This window comes from Protopterus annectens, chromosome 4.part1, assembly GCF_019279795.1.
Source record: "Protopterus annectens isolate FY-2018-M chromosome 4.part1, PAN1.0, whole genome shotgun sequence".
Lineage (NCBI taxonomy): Eukaryota > Metazoa > Chordata > Ceratodontiformes > Protopteridae > Protopterus > Protopterus annectens.
This window is the reverse complement of record NC_056734.1, coordinates 461,208,711-461,221,357: the sequence shown is the minus strand read 5'-3', so window position 1 is coordinate 461,221,357 and position 12,647 is coordinate 461,208,711. Positions and strand designations below refer to the sequence as shown.

The window sequence follows — 12,647 nt, the reverse complement described above, 5'->3', positions numbered from 1 at the left end:
ATTGCCTGCATATGGAATCTACAAGAATGGATGGTCTTCTTATCCCTGTGGAGACTGTGGTATGCACAGCACTTACTATCCTTGTTACAGAAAGTTTAATAGATCAACATGGTGCACAAAATGTGTTTCACAAGTCTTCACCATTACAGCACTGAACAATTTCTTGAAAGCAATGCTTCTAAATGTGAAGAAACATATCTGATTTCCCATCCCACTGGAGTGTAGAAGAGAGACACCACTATGTATAGTTTCTACTACAACACTCACCTCACTGAGGTACTGTCGGTCACTGACTGCACACATCTATGCAATAAAGGCATCATCATGGTTATTGCTACAGAGAAATGTAAACAGGAAAAGCTATCATTCCATGAATAGCTATATAGTATGTAATGCACAGAGTATTATAACCAATGTGTCTGCATAGTACCTGGCTAGCTCACATGATTCACGTAAATGGTATCCATGTCACCAATGTTGTAGATCATTGTAAGTCAACATCCCAGAGGGGCATTTAGTAACTACAGTCACTGTGGCTAAGTGAACCACAGACAGTTGTACTGGATGTAGGTACTAAACACTAGTACATATGCACCTGTTGTGTTGTGGGGAATGCTGAATATCCAGCAGAGCCCTGGGGATGGAACCCACACAACATTATCAAACTGTAATACAATACCGCCCAGGCAGAAACTCAAGAGGTTATCCAGTATGTCTGTTCAGCTTGTTATAGGTTCATAGGTAGGTACTAGGCTATTGGCCCTAGGGCTTATATAAGCCTAGCCAAATGGTACCCTTGCTTTTGCCACCCAAGAAAATTATTTTCCTGTGCCCCTGTCAAGCAGAGCCACAGAAGTGATCCCCGGGGTGAATTTCCTATCTCCCATCCAGTCATCAAGATTCTTCTTGAAGAGTGCTAATGAAGAGCTTTCTTTGATACAAATAGGTAGTTTGTTCCAGAGTATGGGAAGTCTCTGGGACAGGAATCTATCCCTCCAGCATGTTCTGTTTATTGTGGTGACAAGGTTTAGGTTCCTAGAGCGTGTAGCTCGGAGGGATTGGGATTTCTTTAAGTGGAGCATGTCCAAAAGCTGTGGGTTTGACATAGCTTTATATGTTAGGCAGAGATCATCTCTGAGTAGCCGATATGCGACAGAGGAAAGCTGGAGTTTTTTGAGACAGTCTGCATAGGGCATCTGTTCGAGGCCAGTAATCCTCTTTGTGAGGTATTTCTGTGGCCTTTCCAGTTGTTGTAGATGTCTTGTGAGGTACATAGCAAAAGGGGCATTGTACTCTATAATGGGTCTGAGTGATGAGTAGAGGGGGACATTGACCTCTTTTTTCCTGGATGAGAAACCTTTTGTGATGAGGTGTGCCACGTAGAAGGATTTCCTGACTACTGTGGTGATGTGATTATCAAAGGAGAAACTACTATCCACCTGTGTCCGAAGGTCTCTTATCACACTTTTGGTGTTAAGTAGACTACTGCCTATGTGGTAGTTCATGGGTACAAAGTTTTTACCAAAAGGGATGACAATGCACTTTTTGGCATTGAGCTTGTTGCCATGGCTTTGGCACCAGGCATCTGTCTCAGTGAGTCCCTTTTGTAGGATGTCCACATAGTTAGGAGTTTTGATTATGGCTCCTAGTTTGTAGTCATCTGCGAACTTTGTTAGCCAAAGACCATCTGTGTTTGGTATCTACTTCTCTGAAGTACAGGCTAACAGGAGAGGACCTAGGACTGAACCCTGTGGTACTCCACTTGTCACTGGTCTGAAGTTGGATTTAGAGTCTGCTACTTTCACAATGTGGGTTCTGTCAGTGGGCCAGTTGGCAACCCATCTTGTGACATATGGATTTATACCTAGTTTAGTGAGTTTATCTATAATTCCAGAGTTGGGGATGGTGCCGAAAGCCTTGGTGAGATCTAGAGAGGCTAGTTAAAAGCTAACTCCAGTTGTCTTTGATACACATTGGGGAAAAGTGTAATATAATCCTGCCACAGCCTGCAGGATGTTTCTCGCATGTGCCCAGTTGCAAACATGTAGGCTAGCTTGATTGTACAGGTGGAGCAAGACCATTCAAAAACATGACTGGAATGTAGGAGCAGTGACATCATCTGTTGACAGTAGTGAGAAGGAATGTAACACCTCACCCCAACACACCCCAAAACAGTCATGAGCACAACGCATAATGGCAAAGGCAAAGCAGTGATGTCCAGTCCTGAATTGTGGATTCTGACAAGCACACATTTGCAGTAGGTTCATAGGTAGGTACAAGACTATCGGCCCTGGGGCCTATACAAGCCCAGCCAAAAAGGTACCCTGGCTTTTGCTACCCAAGAAAGTTAATTTCTTGTGCCACTGTCGAGCAGAGCCAAAGAGGTGATCCACGAGGTGAATTTCCTATTTGCCATCCAATAATTAAGATTTTTCTTGAAGAGTGCTAATGAGGAGCTTTGTTTGATATAGATAGGTAGTTTATTCCAGAGTATGAGAAGTCTCTGGAACAGAAATCTATCCCTCCGGCATGTTCTGTTGATTGTGGTGACAAGGTTTAGGTCCCTAGAGCGTGTAGCTTGGAGGGATTGGGATTTCTTTAAGTGGAGCATGTCCAACAGCTCTGGGTTTGACATAGCTTTGAATGTTAGGCAGAGATCACCTCTGAGTAGGCGATATGTGATGGAGTAAAGCTGAGTTTTTTGAGACTGTCTGAATAGGGCATCTGTTTGATGCCGGTAATCCTCTTTGTGAGGTATTTCTGCGGCCTTTCCAGTTGTTGTAGAGGTCTTGTGAGGTACATACCAAAAGGGGCATTGTACTCTATAATGGGTCTAATGAGTGATGAGTAGAGGGGAACAATGACCTCTTTTTTCTGGATGAGAAACCTTTTGTGATGAGGTGTGCTATGTAGAAGGATTTCCTGACTACTGTGGCAATGTGATTATCAAAGGAGAGACTGCTGTCCACTTGTGTCCCAAAGTCTCTCATCACACTTTCAGTGTTAAGTATACTACCGCTTATATTGTATTTCATGGGTACAGAGTTTTTACCAAAGGGGATGACAATGCACTTTTTGGCATTGAGCTCGAGACCATGGCTTTGACACCAGGCATCTGTCTCAGTGAGGCCCTTTTGTAGGATGGCCACATCATTAGGAGTTTTGATTTTGGCTCCTAGTTTGCAGTCATCTGCGAACTTCATTAGTCAAAGACCTTCTGTGTTAGCCTGTACTTCAGAGAAGTAGATACCAAACAGGGGAGGACCCAGGAATGAACCCTGTGGTACTCCACTTGTCACTGGTCTGAAGTCGGATTTGGAGTCTGCTACTTTCACAGTGTGGGTTCTGTCAGTGAGCCAGTTGGCAACCCATCTTGTGACATAGGGATTTATACCTAGTTTAGTGAGTTTATCTATAATTCCAGAGTGGGGGTGGTGTTGAAAGCCTTGTCAAGATCTAGATAGGCTGTGTGAACCACCTTACCCTTGTCTACGGCTTTGGTGACTGCTTCAAAGAAGTTCATCAGGCTTAGGAGATGTGATTTGCCTTTTACAAACCCGAACTGAGTTGGGTCCAGAGTTTGGAGATTACCATTGTCTTTGTTAATAAGTTCCATGATGATACGTTCCATGGCCTTGCAGATCAGGCTCATCAGGCTAATGGGGCGGTAGTTCCCGGGGTCCATGGTGGCTCCCCCCTTGTGGAGTGGGATAACCGTTGCTGTGCGCCATTCGGCAGGCACAAAGCCTGAGGTGAGGCTATGACTGAACATGTTACTTAGGTGGGGTGCCAGTTAGTTCTGTAGTTCATGTAGAACACAGCCTGTGATGTTGTCTGATCTCATGGATGCTGTGTTCTTGGCTTTGGAGAGTGTGGTTTTTACCTGTGCAGCCGTGATTACAGGAACTTTGCATTCTTCCAGTATAGAGATGGGCTCTTTAGGGGGTGAGAGGGGGGTAAAGTTAGCACTGAACCCATCTGCCAGGATGTTGGCAATATCAGTTGGGTCTGTATATTTAGTGCCATCGTGCTGTAACTCAGAGCAGATCTGAGTGTTGCCATTGAGATTCTTGACATAGCTATAGAATGCTTTGTGGTTGTCTTTAGAATCAGTGGTGATTTGGTTTTCGTAACTAGCTTTGGAGGATTTTAACAGAGATCGCAGCTTCTTACTGAGGCTGACTAGGGAGCTCCTCCACTCATGGGATTTTACTCTCTTTTGCAACAGTTTCTTCCTTCTGTTGTACAGTTTGTTTTTGGCAGGGGACCACCAGATTGGCTTCCTTTTTTTGGAAGACAGCATCTTGGTTCTGTTTGGGATAGCACGATCCTTGCAGTCATGTAAGTGCTTATAAAGTGCAATTGTGTAGGATTCAGTAGTCGTAACTGTATTGTCCATCTGCATGGGTGTCATGAAGTTCACCACTTCTGTCTTAAGAAGCATGAAGTTGACTTTGGAGAAATTTTTTACCATGGTTTCCTTAATGGGGGGTGGGGGCAGGATGTGGATATCTAGGGTAATTAGCTTATGGTCGGATTGGACCAATGAGGCATTGATTTCAGGTGTGGAACACCAGTCACTCATGTTGGTAATGAGTAGATCTAGGATACTGTTGCCCCTGTTGGGGGTGTGGATAATTTGATGCAGGGCATTGGAGTTTATGAATTTCCAAAAGCGTTGAGCGAAGGAGTTGGTACAGGAGTAGTTTTCCCAGTTAATGGTGGGGTAGTTGAAATCGTCAATTATTAGGGTGTTTGGTTGAACCCTAATATTTCCCAGTACATCAAGAAAAGAGGAGTGGGAATCCCGGAGCATGGTGGGTGATCTGTAGCAAGCTACAATTTGGATTGCAGTTTTGCCCAGAGTTAGTTGCACTTGGATAACCTCGGATGCATTATGCTGAGCAACTAGCCTGGAGGTGTGGATATCCTTAATGAATATGGACACACCTCCGCCTTTGGTATTCTGGTCCAGGTTACATGGCCAAAAAGAATGGTACGAGTTATAGCCTGGTAGTGCAGGGGTGCTCTCTTGAGCCTTGAACCACGTCTCAGTCACTGAATAGATATCAATGTTCTCCATTTTAAGGAGTGCCTCGAGTGAGTGCATTTTCAGATTTAGACTTCTAGCATTGAGTAGCATCACCCTAGGTTTTTGCAGTGTCACATAGAGCAAATAGGAGAATGCAGTGCTAACAACAGGCTGTGCTGGTAAGTCTGGGTTCAGGTCACAATGAGAATCAGACCATCACATAAAACACACAGGGTGGAAGGTGTAAAAGGTCACAGCAGTCATCGTGCACAGAAACTGATGGAACACACACACACACACACTCTGAAACACACACACACACACACACACACACACACACACACACACACAAACACACACAAACACACACAAACACACTTTTCACTGGACCTAGTAATTGGGATCACAAGATGCCATAGGGCACTCTGTCAGGATCATCATGGGGAGACATTATACAGCTGTGATCTGGGGCCACTCTAGTAGCTTGTTGCAGTAGGAACCAGGGACTCCTGGGGCAAAGATTGTGAACTCCTGCTGGGCCATGAGCTGGATGGAGTCTGCTGACGATACATCTTATCAGTGGAAGCTGGGAGCCACTGACATTCACAAATACAATCTTTACAGAAGAATTTATTTAAATTATTTAGGGGAGTCTTTATATTAATCTTATCTTGCTTAGTCATTCCATGTTATTTAATAGCAATATATATGAGCCTGTTTAATATATATCTGATTGTTTAGTGGCTTTGGTTTACTTTTTATCTTTTTTTATTTATTTTCTTCCTTGTTATCAGACTGTTGGATTCTGTTTACAATTTTATGATTTATTATATGGTACTTAAACAATAAAGATCTATTATTATACAGAACTTAAACAATAAAGACCTAAATGCAAAGCAGTGTAATTATTTATCCAACTAAAATTTTATGGCCTGATTATGACAATTTTTAGTTATTAAATCATTGTCATATAATTTGTATACTCTTAACCAATACCAATGTTTTCATACTATGTCTAGCTTGGTGCAATTATTTAAACTGAAGCTGTTTTTTGTATTATTTTTAAAGACCTTAAAATTATTACAGTAAACTCTCAGTTAACCAGCATCCATGGGGAGTGGTAGATACCGGATAGCTGTAGTTTCTGGTTGCTTGCGAGTTACTAGGCCTATACTATACCCTATACTATTTGTTTGGTTTGACTTGTTCTCGGGGTGGGGAGAGAATGAATTTATTCTTATCGTCCTTTTTAAAACTCTAAAAACGTACGGAATGTTTTTGTGGGGGGAGGGGCCAGAAAGTGCAACACATGAAAATTGTACTGTATTTCTTCAATTTTTTTTGCTGGTTGCATGAGTTGTGGTTAACAGATTTTACTGCATTATTAAAATGTTTTATAATACATTAATGCTTTTCTGCTGGGCCTCCCGTGAAAATCGGTTCATACCCACTCAGACTTTCCCAGTAATCAAATGTAAATAATAAATAAATGAGTGAGTGAACAAATAAATAAATAAATATGAGTGAAGTGGGGAATTTGTAGATACAATCAATAGGTGACAATGTGGAAATGTGGACAATTGACACAGAAACTGAATTAAGGAAAAAAAAAAAAACAAAGCAGAAGAGTTATATAAAATAAAAATGGATGGGAACATATGTAGAAAAAAAACATTGCCCAAGATAGTGTCCAACAATACAAAGAGTGGTGAAGAGCCCCATACAACATCAGCACTGTGCCAATGAGCAAGAAAAGAAGCAATGTAAGGCGGCAAGTAATGAGTTCTAGAGGGTGTGGCACAACACTATATGGAATGATGTGAAGAAAAGAACAATCTGGAACCTGGTCCCCCCACCATCTGCCCTGGAAATGGGGGATAATGGTAGCTGCCTGCAGACTCATTCCAAGTTGGATCCATTTACTAAGGAAAGAGAGAGTGTGTGTATATTTGTTAAATAATCAGGAGAAGGTAGATGTGAAATCTGAAGTGCATACCAGGTCTGATAAAGTCAGGTACTGGGCTGCAAAGTGATAAAGTGTGATAACAGAATCTAAGAAAGAGATCTGTTCAGAGCAACTGCATAAATGGTAAATATGCTGTGTTTAAGCTTGACAATGCAGCAGAGTATCACAATTTGTGAATCAATGTTCAGATGTTTAGCAATGAATTGCAGCTAAATGAGCTTGAATGGGTACATTTGTCATAATCAGGCCATAAACTAAACCCTGCATGTCAAACCTACTTGAACTGTGTATAAACGTAAGCTGTGTAATCTCAATTAAATTAAGTCAATACACAGAAGTGTCTGTCTATGGGCATGATTAACAGGCTTCCATCATATGAATGGAAAATGTTTGTAAAATCAGAAAATGATTGTTACAAACAGAATCCAATTAACATTGTGAAAACTGAGTTAGCTGTACAATGAGAATGTGTGAGAGTATATCTCATTCACAGAAATTTAGGAAAGAAACATGCCTTTTGCCATCATCATCATCGCTACATTTGCGTTATCAAAATATGCAGTGTGCTTAACAGAAATTTAACTAGGGTAAGGTGAAGGGAGCAGCTGCCCTGGGTGAAAGATGTCAGGCCATGGGACATCATCTTCAAGTGCCGCTGGTACAACAATGTACTACCAGTATTTATTTCTGAAGCTGCAAGGATGCTGCGGTCTCAGGAAATCAATGCCAATCTTGTACTACCTTTATGGTGTTGAGGCACTCTGCCTGTGGTAATTTAAGTGTAGCGAGCCTGCTTGCTTGTTACATACATTTCAGATTTGGTGGGGTGGCAGTTTAGGGAACTGCACAGGGAGCCAACTGAACTAGCTAAGATTCAGTCACTGCAACTAGAACTGATGTACCAGTAAGCTCTTGTCATCTCTTTGAGAACCTGAGTTGCTTGAGGACAAAATATCACATCAAATTTTCACCGCTGATCAATGATACTTCAACTTTCTAGAGTATCTATATCAATCTATATCAATAAGAGAAAAGCACAATTGTCAATGCACTGAAACAAAGCAGGATAATTTAGGCTGATTGAAGACAAAGTACAGGTGTTCTGGAAAACTACCATGTAATGGCATGATAGAGAACTGATTAGCTATCAATAACACCAGAAAGTCCAGAACTGAACCAGGTCACAAGGTCTGAAACTGAAAAAAAGCAAAATGTCGTCCTTAACACCTATTGAGGTCATCTTACTGTTACCCTCTTCCTTTACCAGACAATTTTTATTGAAGACAATGACTCTTTAGATCCAAGTATCTCTCCACTGGAAAGGCCTCAAACATTTCTAACCAAAACATTAAAGGCCTTAAATACTTCAACTTTCCTGATAGATTAGCATGACTCTCCTTATATTTAGTACTGATAGATTAGCACAACTTTCCTTATACACAGTAGTCTAGTAATAGCTCCAAGGTAATACGTCTTACCTTTTGAGACATAAAAGACCTGGCCAGTCCTATTTGACCTCCTATTTATTTGCAAAACTAGTGGTTCGATAAAGATCTTGATGTTTAGATGGGTAGATACAAATTTACACCTTGGTTATGTATGGTCTTCCTCCATTTGGGACGTGAAAACTACTTGAAAAGGGTGGCAAGAGGTTTTAAGTATACCTGTTTAGAGATGTATATGGTCTCCATGATCACTTGCCTAGTATTGTTCTTATGTATTGTGTTGCAAAGATAGGTAATAGCTGAAGCAGAAGACAGGATAAAAGCAGACGTCACCTACTTGCTGGGAGCTTCACGAGGATGAAACATGTCATGACAAGTGAATGGGAGTAGGACACACTAGCACAGAAGCACAACTTTGGACTTGGTGAAATTAATCAATAGTGAAGAAAAATTAAATAAATGAATATGTTGAGACCGTGGTAGGCTAAAGGCAACAGAAATACGGGAAGATCAAACAAGTAACCAAAGAATCTGGAAACTGAATTTGTCAGTGAGTTAAACCAACCTAATACCGTTTGCAAGGCAAGGAACTAGAAAACTTAAAAGCACCATGCACCAACAAGTTTGATTTCCTGTTATGTGTTCAAGAGTGGGTTTAATCAAAGAGCTCAAATTGCTGTAAAAATCTATGGACCTTTCTTGTTTTGTATTATTATTGTTATTTTATTTGTACAGCAAGCAAACTCACTAGGTACAATTAATACTTTTTAAGGGTGACCTAAGATTACTGTCTGGATAAGTGACTTGGAAAAAGTTGCACAGAAGGAAAATGTAGGTTGAGGTAATCACACCCAAGACTACCACATGATGCCCATGAGAAGCTCAGAGCCTTAATCATTTGTGTTAAACTGAGTTACTATAGTACAGCATTAAAAAAGAGACCTCTAAAAGGACTTCATGAAAATTTAAAAATTGAAAAACCTGTACTGTTTGCCTGGCTAGATATACATTTTAGAACATTCCTGTACTGACAGTGTGAACATTTGAGTCCAATATACATGTTAATCTCTGGGCAGTATAAAAGTTATTCAGCTGTCAGGGTTCATTGCACTTTACAAGCATTAGCAATGATGTTGAACAAATAAGCATCATCACAATTAGTTGTTGTTGTTTGCCTTTTTCCCGGTAAGGGCGTCGCCACAGTGGAACTCTGGTCCGCTAATGATTGGCAGTAGATTTTTACAAAACACCAAGGTGTCAGCTCGATGCCCAACCTTCAATGAAGGCATGCCTATTTACACATGCATGTCTTTCGAATGCTACTCAACCGCGGGGAGGACATGTAGACTCCACACAGAAGGCACTCCCAAGCCAAGCCGAGAATCGAATGGGAGAACCTCTTGCTGTGAGGTAACAATGCTACCGCCGTACCACCATGGCATCATAAGCATCATCACAATTAGTAAAAGATCAAAATGATTAATGCTTAACAGTATGCAAAATACATTGAATCTTTCAACTGCCAGAAAGTTGCCTTTGTCTGAATCAAGCTAAAGAGGCAGTTGCAACCTGAGGAAGTCCTGACAACTCAATAAATCAGTAAATGGCAGACTTTGTTTGGAGTCAGAAATATAGCATAACCAAGTTATCATCTTGAAACATCTGTGCAATTTTTTAAATAAGCAGAAAAAATGAAATTTGGATTCATCAGTTATCCATGTGGTTGGTTCCTACAATCTGAAACTTCATATTTCTTAACTCCAAAAAGAATTACTCACGATTTTTCCTTTTGGCCAACTTTTGCTTCACTCAGCTGGCCATCACCTGCCACCAGGACCTCTTCTTATCTGCTGTGTCCGTCAAACCTCTTTAAGCTCCTCTGGACTATCTCAGAGGTGTGTTCTATGTTCAGGACTAGTGAAGAAATCAAGGCACCAGTGGAAGTATCATATTTCTGCTGTTTTTTTTTTTTTTTGACAGTTCCCATCCATGCACATGTTGGTAGCAGACAATAGGTGGAACATGTAACAGGCTTCAGCACTGCCCAGCTACTTGCACCTACAAAGGGCTTGATGTCAACAGGATGCTCTACCATTCCCCAGACAGTACTAAGAGCTTTTGTATCTCCATTATCCAAGAAACAGATCAATGCACCAATGTGCCCTGTCAGTGCACCAATGTGCCCTGTCAGTGCATCAATGTGCCCTGTGTGAACACACCTCTCCATGTTTCAAGATGTGCATACCCATTTTCTAGGCCTGTGCTATCAAGTACCCAAACCAATAAACATGGACTATATCGGTTTTAGTCAGGACTTTATCCACTATGCTACTGGTGCCTGCAGTTAGACATTTGCAGAAAGGCATTTGTTTCTTGTGGAAAATGCCAATCCACAAATTTAAACAGATTGCTCAGTCATAATGATAGACCAATATACAAATTATCATAAGCTGTAGAATTTATGTAGCATTGTTTGCACAAAGGTACACAATAAAAAAGAAATATGTGAATGTAGATATGAAAAATAGTGAATTCTAATTTATGAGCACATGCTTGTCAAAGACAGACTACATAGAATAGACATGCCTTAAGCTGCATGCAAAACTATTTGCAACCTGTTCATTCTTGACTCATATTAGGGGTGCAGAAGTCCTTACCCAAGGTGATGACTCAAAATACCAAAGGCAAAGACTAGTGTAGCTATGGGGTTCCTTCAGTGTTATAACTAGTCATAAATCATGTACACCACAAATACTTTAACTATAAGATGTGCTAGGATTTTACTCTATATTTACCATGTTTTTATTCTTTAGATTATAGAATTTGTTTAATAATTTTCTTTTTTTTTTTTTCTTGAACACCTAGCTGGTTAAATGAGTTTCTTGCTTAAGACGGTCATTTCAGGGGTTGCTCTAACCCAGAGCATAAACTATTCAGGGGTTGCAAACAGAGACGTTACACCTGAAGTGGGACTATATTCTGGAAGTCTGTGTACATCTCTAAAAATCCTGGCTACACTCCTCTGCAATTCATTTTATTAAAGTACAGTCTGTCAAGACCCATCTCAAAATGATACAACTTGGCCCAAAAGCTTTTATCTTGGAATTTGGTTTTATTATTTTGGAGAAAATGGACACAGTCTCCCCGATACTGTGCACTCCACAAACACAAACACATCAGCAAAGTGCTTATTTCCTCTTACTGTTGTGAAGAAATATGATTGGATATATTGTGCTTTAATGAATCCTACCTCAGCAACAGATATGTGCTGGGAACCCTGTGACTATTGTCCAAGCACTTCATAAGCTGATCAAATTATGGAGGCATAACTTATCACTCAGCACACTTAACCATAACTTTATTAATGTTCTTGTATAAGGGAGCCCGTATACTATAATACAAATGTTAAAGCTCTAGGAACATTTTATAGGATTAAGTACAGGAGAATAACTGAAGTGCTTTCTCATGCCTGTGACCCTTATTGTTAGAATAGCTTTCTACGGTTCATATATGCCAGTGCCGGTCAAAATGTGATCAAAAACCAAACATGTTAATAGCTGACAGACTTTGGGGCTTGATCTTATTTCAGTCGACTGGTTTACTGCCTATATCACTGCTATGTCATGCATATATTATCTGCAGATGTGAGCACATGAAGTCTTCATTAGCTGTCTTGTAATACACTAAAAATGGGAAGAAAAAAAGTCCTTATCCAAGATAGCAAGCTTTTGTTAAAGATTTCCTTATCCAAGATACCAAGTTTTTATTAAAGCTAACTATATGTAAAGTAGCCAGAAGAATATACTGGCAGAATTTCTTCAGGGCATCAAAGTCAGCAGTGATAAGTTTGCACATTAATTTGAAATGCTAGGAAACAGTTGTGATATTTGTCAGAGCTGGACAGAAATGAAATGGCTCACAATCTGGAAGTTATGTAATTTTTTTCCTGGGATTTTGGGATACTGAGAGGATGTTGTCACATAGCTCTACTGCTTTTCCTGATGTAAACATGCATTTATTCATTTAATTATTCTTACTGATGACACCTGTAACTGCATTTCTGGACATGCTGTTTGTCAGCTACTGGGCTCAATGATAGTTCTGCATTTCATAACACTATAGTTCATTTGAGGAACACTGTCTAAAAGATTTTTTTCTACATATGTTCCCATCCAATTTTCTATTCCTTTATCCCGTACTGGTC

General features: G+C 40.4%; 1 protein-coding gene across 1 annotated transcript in view; it reads right to left on the bottom strand.

Annotated features, from left to right (window-relative positions):
* The window catches only part of LOC122800922 (AP-1 complex subunit sigma-3-like), a 366,160-nt gene that overhangs the window by 352,283 nt on the left and 1,230 nt on the right, over positions 1 to 12,647 (bottom strand). The window lies entirely within an intron of this gene.